Genomic DNA, 10,376 nt, shown 5'->3' on the forward strand with positions numbered 1-10,376 from the left:
CTGTGGAGGCATTTGATCACTATCTCTGTATCTCTCTATCACTACTAACTTGAGTGATTGCTTGATGAGGTAGCAGATTATGGACTATGATTCCAGTCAGAGAATCAAGGTGTTTCTGGAGAAAGATGCGGATGGATCTAGCTTTGTTTTATGTTTCATTTCCAAATTTAGATTGGTAGGAAGCTTACAGCGTTAAAGGTTACAGTGGTGATGAGTTCATCGTTGCTATCAATGGTTGCCTTTGACGGTGGCTGTTTGAACCCGTCTGTCTGCTCCCGAGTGGGTGTCTCCGCCCACTGGCCAGACTGCTCACGGAAGCTGTGGGTCAACTATCAGAACCACCTTGTCCAGAGCAAGCTGGTTACTCCTGGCCTGCCATTTGGACCAGTCTTATAGACTTGGCAAGTATTGTTGGATGAAGATCAACCAGAAGTTGTCAGCTAGTAGAACTCCCAAGATCACTGTTGGGGTTGTACCGGTATATGACCTACAAGGAACTCGACCCTGTTCAAGTTGAGTAAACAAAGAAATTTTTTTTAACTTATTGGTTTTCATTTTTTGGCCACTCAATGGTTCAGATAACAGTATTGGGGGCCTTAAAACTATAATCTTTGTATTTGAATTTTGATTGTTTTCGAGAGAATACCCACAGGTAGCTGAGTCCTAGATGGTGGTGTGGTGATACAACAGTGAATTAGCATACTGGCTTTCTTTGGCTATTCATGCATTTTTGTTCTTTTGTTGGCCAATCAGCTGCACGTTGAAAAGAATCGCATGCTACTTAAGTAACAACTCATGTATTTAAAGTAGGCTAGTAAACAAATTAAATCAAGATGGACCAGGAAAAATATAACAAACCAGAAGCTATAGCTAAGTTAACAATTGAAGATGGACACGTGTGTGAGGGTTTGTATGGGAGACCGTGTGTGCTCTTGGGTCATGACCAGATGCTTTCAGGGGTGTGGGTGTTGTGGTTTGGTTTCTGGTCGGCACTCGGACTTCTCACCTCCTCCCCTACCTGCAGGAACGGCATCCAGGGGCGGGCCGGTCTCTGAAGAGCGCTGAGCCTCCAGCGCACCTGCAGCTCGTTAAGCCTAAATCAGCGCCTACTTAAGTCCTCCCCTCTTTGCCTCCGGTGCCGGATTGTTGTTTGTGTTTTTGAACCTAGCTCCAGCTCCCCTCCCCTAGCCCTTCACCTCATTTATTCTTTCGTTTGGGTAAGGTTTTCCAGTGCTTAGTCACCTCTTTCAGTTGTTTCTTTGCTCAACGTTTTTTTCCCATTTCGATGGTGACTTTTCATTTGCCTTTTCTGTTGTTACTTTCTCAGGGTTTTCGTTGTTACTTGGTTCGATAATTTTTTGGATGTTTTGTCAATAAAGAACCTTTCTATTTTCACTCTGCATCTGGGTCCTGGCCTCCTTAACTGTTCCGTAACAGAACAATCCGGCCAACATGGACCCAGCAGAGTCAGATTTTTTGAGGAGAGAGCTCTCCACGCAAGCAGTACGAGTGAAACAGGCTGAGTCGGCTCTGCGCCAAATGTCGGAGCCAATGCAGCGAATTACGGCCGGCGTCTCCCAACTCGGCGGACAGCTGGTGGCTCTGGATGAACGACTTCCCCACACCCCAAACACCGCTGCGTCAGGTCCAGCTGACGGCTCGCCGATCAACCCAGCTCCACAGCCACGAGAGCCCTATATCCCCATACCAGGCAGGTACTCAGGAGATTTAGGGACATGCTCCCAGTTTCTGCACCAGTGCCAGTTAGTGTTCGCTCAGCAACCTCTCACTCAGCAACCTCTCACTCTACTAAAGTGCTAGTAGATTCCGGTGTCAATGAAAATTTAATTGACTCAGACTTTGTTAACTCTCATGGCATCCCCACCTATGAATTGGCGACCCCAAAAGAGGTGCACTCAGTTGATGGCAAGCTACTAGCGCTAGTAACGTGCAAAACGGAACCCCTGAAATTAATTCTCTCCAGCAACCACCATGAACACTTGGAGCTGTATGTCATTACCACTCCTCTGAACTTCGTCATTCTGGGAATCCCATGGCTTAAGCTCCACAACCCTCACGTAGATTGGTTCACAGCCACCATCCGCAACTGGAGTAACCATTGCCACGGCCACTGCCTTAAGTCAGCTCTGCCAGCCAGATCCACAGTCTCCAGCACCCGAGGAGATAAATTAAACTAGAGTTCCTCCAGACTGCCATGACCTGCAGCAGGTAATGCCTCTGCCTCCTCGTTTCCCCCCCCCACAGACCTTATGACTGGGTTAGGGTTAGGGTTAGGGTTACAGCGGGCCCGCCATTTACAGCGGGCAGGAGTGACAGAAAGGAGCTTACAGGAGATGAGGCCGACGATGTAGCAGAGCAGACTGGGGATGAACAACAGCGAAGTCGGGGCCACGCAGAGAAGTCAGGACCAGGTGAGCAGAGAGGAACTAGAAACACTGAGGCAGAAGTCATGGTCAGGGACGGAAGGCTGGTGAGTTTATCGGGAGACAGGCGGTGCAGGCAGGTCAGGGGCAAACAGGTTCGGCAACAGGAGGTCAGGCAGATAAGTGCTGGAGAGTTTTGCATGGAGTTTTGCATGGGGCTGTAACATCTTTAGTGATGCCCTTTGGATTAACTAATGCTCCTGCTGTGTTTCAATGTTTGGTCAACGACGTGGTCAACGTTTGTGGTCGAGGTTGATGCCTCGGACTCCAGGGTAGGGGCCGTCCTCTCCTAGTGCCATCCCACCGACAACAAGCTTCACCCCTGCGCCTTCTTCTTGCGCCGTCTCTCTCCAGCGGAATCAAACTACGACGTGGGGAACTGGGAACTCCTAGCGGTGGTCCTGGCTCTGCAGGAGTGGAGGCACTGGCTGGAGGGAGAGACTCAACCTTTCATCGTGTGGACGTACCACAAAAACCTCGCCTACCTGCGCACCGCTCACTGCCTGAACTTCCGACAGGCCCTCTGGGCCTTGTTTCTAGGCAGGTTCCGCTTTCACGGACCACGAAGCCAGATGCACTTTCCCGCCAGTTCTCCTCGGAGGAGAGGGAGCCCTCCAAGGAGACCATTCTAGATCCGGGGTGTGTGTTGGGCGAGGTCCACTGGCCGGTTGAGGTGGAAGTTCAGGAAGCTCTCCAGGGACAGACGGTCCCAGATGGACGCCGGCTGTTTGTCCTGCAGTCCGCCCGGTCGTCAGTGCTCTCATGGGGGCACACCTCCCGGATAGCCTGCCATCCAGGAGTCCACTGCACACTGGCCCTCATCCAGCAGCGCTTCTGGTGGCTATAAATGGCAGCGGACGTCCGGACCTTTGTTGCTGCGTGCACAGTGTGCACGCGCAGCAAGTCCTCACACAGGCCCACCGCAGGACTCCTGCAGCCATTACCCATTCCCCCTTGTCCCTGGTCCTACATCGCTTTGGACTTCTTTACCGGTCTGCCCCCCTCTGAAGGTAACAACACTGTACTGACAGTGGTCGATCTCTTCTCCAAAGCGGTACATTTTCTTCCCCTCCCTAAACTTCCCACCGCCTTGGAGACGGCAAACCTCCTGGTACAGCATGTTTTCTGACTACATGGAATCCCTCAGGATATCGTGTCCGACCGCGGACCCCAGTTCACCTCACAGGTGTGGAAGGCGTTCTGCCGGGCATTGGAACCACCTCCAGCCTCACTTCAGGTTACCATCCTCAGTGCTATGGGCAGATTGAACGAGCGAACAGAGTTTGGAGTCCTCTCTGCGCTGTGTGGCCTCCCACCTCCCATCCTCCTGGGCCTCGCACCTACCCTGGGTAGAATACGCCCACAACTCCCTCATCAGCTCAGCTACCAATCTGTCACAGTTTATGGTTAACCATGGTTACCAACCTCCATTGTTCCCTAGCCAGGAATCCGACACGGCGGTACCCTCTGTCCACGCCCAGTTCCGCCGGATCAGACGAGTGTGGCGGGAGACCCGGGCCGCACTGGGAATGACGGCGGAGCGCAACCGATGTCTGGCGGACCGCCGCCAAGCACCGGCACCCAACTACCAGGTGGGCCAGCAAGTGTGGCTCTCATCCCGTGACCCCCCCCCCCCCCCACGTCTTATTGAAGGCCATCCGGCCTACACGGTCAACAGGATTCTGGACGTACGCAGGCGAGGGAGGGGGTTCCAGTACTTGGTCGACTGGGAGAGGTACGGCCCGAAGGAGCGCTCCTGGATTGAGCACTCCCTCATCCTTGACCCGCAACTGCTGCGGGACTTTTATCGAAGGTTCCCGGTTTCGTTCGCCTTTTCTGTTGTTACTTTCTCGGCGTTTTCGTTGTTACTTGGTTCGATCATTTTTTGGGATATTTTGTCAATAAGGAACCTTTCTGTTTGCACTCTGCATCTGGGTCCTGGCCTCCTTAACTGTTCCATAACAGTGGGACTCCATGACTTGAGATCCTTTCATCTGCAGCTGAAAGTGGCGCATGCTTCCTTCACCTTCGGCATGGGGTGGAGTATTATTGTTAGTAACCTTTATTTGACCAGATAAAATCCATTGAGATCAGATGCTCTTTCACAAGGGTGACCAGGCAAAGAGGTCAGCAGCACATGTCATAGGAAAAGTTACAAGAAAGTGATAGTATGGTTTAAAACAAAGATGCAATGTTGTCTTCTGGCTCTGGAGGATGGTGGGACTTCGGGTTGCCTCTATTGTTAATCCTTCAGGCTGAGAAGGTGTGGCTGACCAGTATGAGGGAGTGAGGAAAAAATTAATAAAAAAAAGACTGAAAAAGAAGACTGTCAGGAAGCTACCCCCCATACACATTAGACACCTAGGGCTTTCTTCACTTCAGCATATAAATACAGGTATTTGCAAACACACAGGTGCAAACACAAACATATTCACACTCTGGGTCTAGGGTTATAACCACTTTATTTATACATGCATAAATATAAATAAATAAATGCATACTTTCATACATACACACACACACACATATACAAAAAAAAAATCTCATCATTGCCCTCCTGAGCGGTGCCTCCTTCAGACTCAGGTCCTCTACCAGAGGCCTGGGAGTTTGAGGGTTCTGCGAAAGATTTTAGCTGTTAGGACTGCGCTCTTCTGAACAGAGATCTCTGATGTTGTTCTTGGTATCTGTTGGAGCCATCTATTCAGCTTAGGGGTTACTGCCCCTAGTGTCCCAATCACTACTGGGACCACTGTTGCCTTCACACCATGTGCTTGCTGATCTTAGCCACTATGCTGCCTGATAGGAGCTTCCATGTGGTGCTGAGGCAATACCCTACTGTATGAAGAGGGAACACCGTGGACATGAGCTAACTGGTATCTATCTGATAAATACGATCTAAAGCAGTCTAGTGCTGTCCCTTTAATCCCAATCATATGCTCCAGTCTCTGTAACAGGATGCTGTGAACAACTGTATCAAAAGCAGCACTGAGGTCCAGCAGAACCAGCATAGAAACCAGTCCATGATTGAAGCTATAAGAAAATAATTAGTAACTTTAAGAAGTCCTGTTTCTGTGCTGTGGTGAGCTCTAAAGCCCGGAGCCCAACCAGAAGCCATCTCTCCCACAGCAGTAAGTTCCTCCAAGGACATGTTAGCATCCAGGGTAGACCAGTCCCTCTGGCTCAACCAAGTAAGTCTCTGCAGTAGCGCGCCCTCGATGCTACAAACCTCTTGAAGTGGGGATTTCCTTGTGTTCATGATCAGAAAAAGGCTTCTCTTTGTTTTTTTAAAAACAACAGGTGCAGAATTCATTAGTGCTTCTGAAATAGTCAGCCCCTGCCACTATTTGATCAGCACCTGGCATTAATGACTTCCAACACTGTTCTGTATCCATTGTTATCATATCTCATACATCGTTGAGACAGTTGTTTACAGATATGTCTTTATCAATCACTCATTATGACATTTGCCATTATGACATTTGCCATCATTAGAGCAGAGACTCTCTTTGTCCCGTAGACTTCATGTCTCAAGGTCTTCTCTTAATATAACAGATTACATTATTCACTTTCTTCTAAGCTAATTAAAAAATAACTGTCTCTAAGCCAAGGAAAAACACACATTCCCCCCCCTTTCGTGATATATTATCACAAAAAGGCATTCCATGTTATCTTATTGATTCTCTAGCCATGCAGAGTCAAATCAATCATGTCAAGATAACCATCTGCACAAATTCAATAATCAAAAGATGTAAAATGTCCTTTACCTACAAAGACTATTCCATGCGTATCATGTTGTCATAATACCAATAGTTGACCTCACACTGGTCCAACATTCTACTTAATAGCACAAGCATTATTTTTCGGACTGAACATACATTGGTCATACTTGCATGCACTAAATATCAACCTTGTCTAATCTATTAAATATCATTCCGTTGTTGTGTTCACTAAAACAGAAGGCACAGGATATAAGTTAGTTACATATTGTAAAAAAACAAAACCGAATATATAAAATCTTGGTCGAAAAGCACTCACTTATGATGTATGATTCCAGGTAGTTTTTGTAATTAACCTGTATTCCAGTTTAACCAGTGATGAGATGACAATTCAGTGGCCATGACCAGTCCAGTAATTTTTGGTGTTTGTTAGCTTCTTGATGAATGGGACAGAGCTGGTTGTACACCCCTCTTTACCCTAACCAACCTTCATTCCTTGGTGTCATCCTCAGAGTAATCTGTCTCGCTAGTAGGTTCGTAGGGACAAGTGGTGTTCAACTGCTTCCGTTTTTACCCCTTCTTGTTCTGGCGGGTTTTCTCTCTCTATACCTCTTGTTAGCTTCTGCTTGCCTCACACCTGTATGTACTATCCTGAGTAACTCAATACGTCCTTGAGGTAGGGACCTAAAAATGTACTCTTCTTTGGGCAGTTTAACAAACTGCTCAAAGGTCAATTTGATGCGGGCGTTACCTGGCTGCTGTGAGGAACTTGGTCTAGGAGCTTGTTTCACTGAGGCATTAAGTTGACCGTTGGAGTCATTCACATTCAATCTCACTTGGGAGCATAGCCAAAGATGGAACTAGAATGTGGTAAAGCGTGTTGAGATCAGGGAGAATTTTCTACCTATCCCCGGTCTGTGGAAGAACAGTGGAAGTGGACACTTGATCGGGTTGTGAGTGGCATGAAAGAAGAGGACAGGGAGAGAGAGAATTGGATGCAATAAAAAAGTTGTGGAAGGAAGCTCAGAAGCAAAAAATACTTCCCCCTCCAGAGGTGAAGGTTAATTTAGCTGAAGCATTGTGTAATTGGGAGTCAGAAATTCACACCATATTACAAGATCATCTGGATAATCCAAAATTAGGTTTTATAGCAGGAAAATCATGGCAAAAACAGGGTAAGGAGTTAGAAGATAAGAGTCGAAGGATACATATGCCCGTGGCATGTGCGGCAGTGCACAATTGCAGATGTAGGGGGGTCACACGAGTGCCCAATTTAGAGAAGCCTCCACTAGAAGATCCAAACCAGACACTGACACTTAAACACCACTCTTTATCCATCATTACCTACTACCTCTTCCCCACCGCCATATCAATTGCTAGTTTTGACTATAAACAGTGGTCAGTTAGATGTGGACAGAGATGAAGAAATGCAGGAGTTACGTGAGACAGTGTGGGAATTTCGGAGACATATATGATAATGAGGTGTATCAGGATGCGTTTAGAGAAGAGTTACAGAGTTACAGGGAAATTTCTGGATGTTTACATCAACGTGTTTGTTTGTTGGGCCTGAGGGTGTGGCTGTGCAGGTTGACTTTACTGCTGAACAAAATGAGTGGCATGAGAGACTGTAAAGATAATGTTGTCATTTCTGGGTCTTGTGGGTATTGCGATCCAACAGTACTAAGTACTATCATCTGTCCTGTAATCATAACTGGAGCACACAGGCCCTCCCAATTATCTGGCAAGACCACTTTAATTTGCTTGTCATCATTGCATAACCAAAATATGTCTGCCAATGGTTGCATGCTCCTTATGTGTGGAGCATAAAAGAATCTGACATACGTGTTGTTTCTCCATATGTGCACCTTCTGTTTTCCCTACAAACTGCTGACACTGATTTTTTTCTTTGGTGTAGTGGTGTAAATTAGCACTGCTCCTCTGGTGCCGCTATTTCCACTTTGTGGTTTTGTTTTTTGAACATAGATGATCCTCTCATTGAATTTTCTATTTACTTTGATTGCATAAGTCAGATTAAATCCTCCTGCCAGACAAAACAGATGCACTATTCCCTCTGGGACCTGTCTAACAGGTGGGACCATTGTTTATGTCTAGAGATAGCGGGCTCAGGCAAACACGTTTCACACTGGACCATACACCTTTGTATCCTGCTGCCAATTGCAGTGCATATTCAGCTAAACAAGTGACTCTTTCACAGTTTCCCCCAATCAACTCCGGAAAAGCCATGACGGTTGGCTTACGTTGTACACATGGTATGCAAGCTTGATTTCCTACTTGTTGAGCAGAATATCTCATCCAGTGGTAAAACATGTTATTTTCCCGAACTTACACCTTCCCTTTACCGGCCGGGCATTATTCTGCTGTGGTGGATTCCTGTTTGTGTCGTACTTTGACCAGTGCCATTAATTTTGATGCTGACGTTTTTGTCATCTTAGTGTTTCGGTTTCCACACACCACTCATTTGAACATATCAACACTAATGATGTAGGATTCTTCTATGTTCAGAATACAGTCTTACTATAGCAGATGTCTTTCAGATAATGCTGTAGCTAAGTTTAAGGAAGCAATGCCTGTGCTAATCCCAGGACCACCATGTACTTCTCCAGGGATCAATCAAGTCAAATCAAATCAATCTTGATTTATATAGCGTCTTATACAATCAAAATTGTTTCAAGGCGCTTTCCAGAATCCCAGGGCCTAACCCCAGACAAGCAACAGTGGCAAGGAAAAACTCCCCTTTAACAGGAAGAAACCTTGAGCAGGACCAGGCTCATGTAGGGGGACCCTCCTGCTGATGGCCGGCTGGGTAAAGAGAGGAGAGGAGAGGAGAGGAGAGGAGAGGAGAGGAGAGGAGAGGAGAGGAGAGGAGAGGAGAGGAAACCATGACGAAACCATGACCCAGTGGGGCGAAAGAGGCCTGTCAGGTGATCATGTTTCCGGACCCCGGCAGCCTTGGTCTATAGCAGCATAGCTAAGATGTGACCTAACGATTAGACGACCCCCTAAGTATGATAATTTGTCTATCTATGATAGTAACTGGAACTACAGAATTAACAACAATAAGCTTTTTCAAAGAGGTAGGTTTTAAGTCTGATCTTAAAAGTAGCGATGGAGTCAGCCTCCCGTACCTGGACAGGGAGCTGGTTCCATAGCAGGGGGGCCTGGTAGCTAAATGCTCGGCCCCCCATTCTACTCCTAGAAACTCTGGGAACCACAAGTAGACCAGCATTCTGAGAGCGGAGCAGTCTATTGGGCTGATAAGGTATCATTAGCTCCTCCAGGTAGGATGGAGCTAGGCCTCTGAGGACCTTGTAGGTCAAAAGAAGGGTTTTAAAAATGATTCTAAATTTAACGGGCAGCCAATGAATCGACGCCATTACAGGAGTTATGTGATCTCTTTTGTCAATACCTGTCAGAACTCTGGCTGCAGCATTTTGGATCAACCGGAGGCTTCTTAAAAAGGTGTTTGGACACCCTGATAATAAAGAATTACAATAGTACAGTCTGGAAGTAACAAACGCATGGACTAACATTTCAGTATCATGCCGCATCAGTAGCTTCCTAATCTTTGTGATGTTCCTCAGGTGAAAAAAGGCACTTCTAGAGACTAATTTAATGTGTGAGTTGAAGGAGAGATTTTGATCAAAAGTTACTCCTAGATTCCTCACAGAGAGACTACAGTAGATGTTAACAAGATACCATCTAGAGTGATCATATGATCTAATCTAACCCTGAGAGGTTCAGGACCAAACACCATGACCTCAGTTTTTCCTGAGTTAAGGAGGAGGAAATCTGAAGACATCCAGGACTTTATGTCTTTAAGACAGGTCTGGAGCTTCACTAACTTCTCTGTCTCCTCGGGTTTCATGGATAAATAAAGCTGAGTGTCATCAGCATAACAATGAAAATGTATCCCATGCTGCCGAATAATGTTCCCTAAGGGAAGTATGTACAAGGTGAAGAGGATTCGTCCAAGTACAGAACCTTGTGCAACAGAATCACGTGGGATTCTCAGTGAGGCTGTTGCACCTTCAGCAACAAAGTTGACCTCGGTAGGGCTAAGATTATAATGATTGATTAATTAATCATAGACCAAAATATGGCTCCAGTTCATTTGAAAGCCTGAGAAACAGCCTGTTTGAGATGTTTCAGTCAGGCTTTAGAGCTCATCACAGCACAGAAACTGCACTTCTTAAAG

The sequence above is a fragment of the Takifugu rubripes genome, chromosome 8 (genome assembly GCF_901000725.2).
Source record: "Takifugu rubripes chromosome 8, fTakRub1.2, whole genome shotgun sequence".
NCBI classification, from domain to species: Eukaryota; Metazoa; Chordata; class Actinopteri; order Tetraodontiformes; family Tetraodontidae; genus Takifugu; species Takifugu rubripes.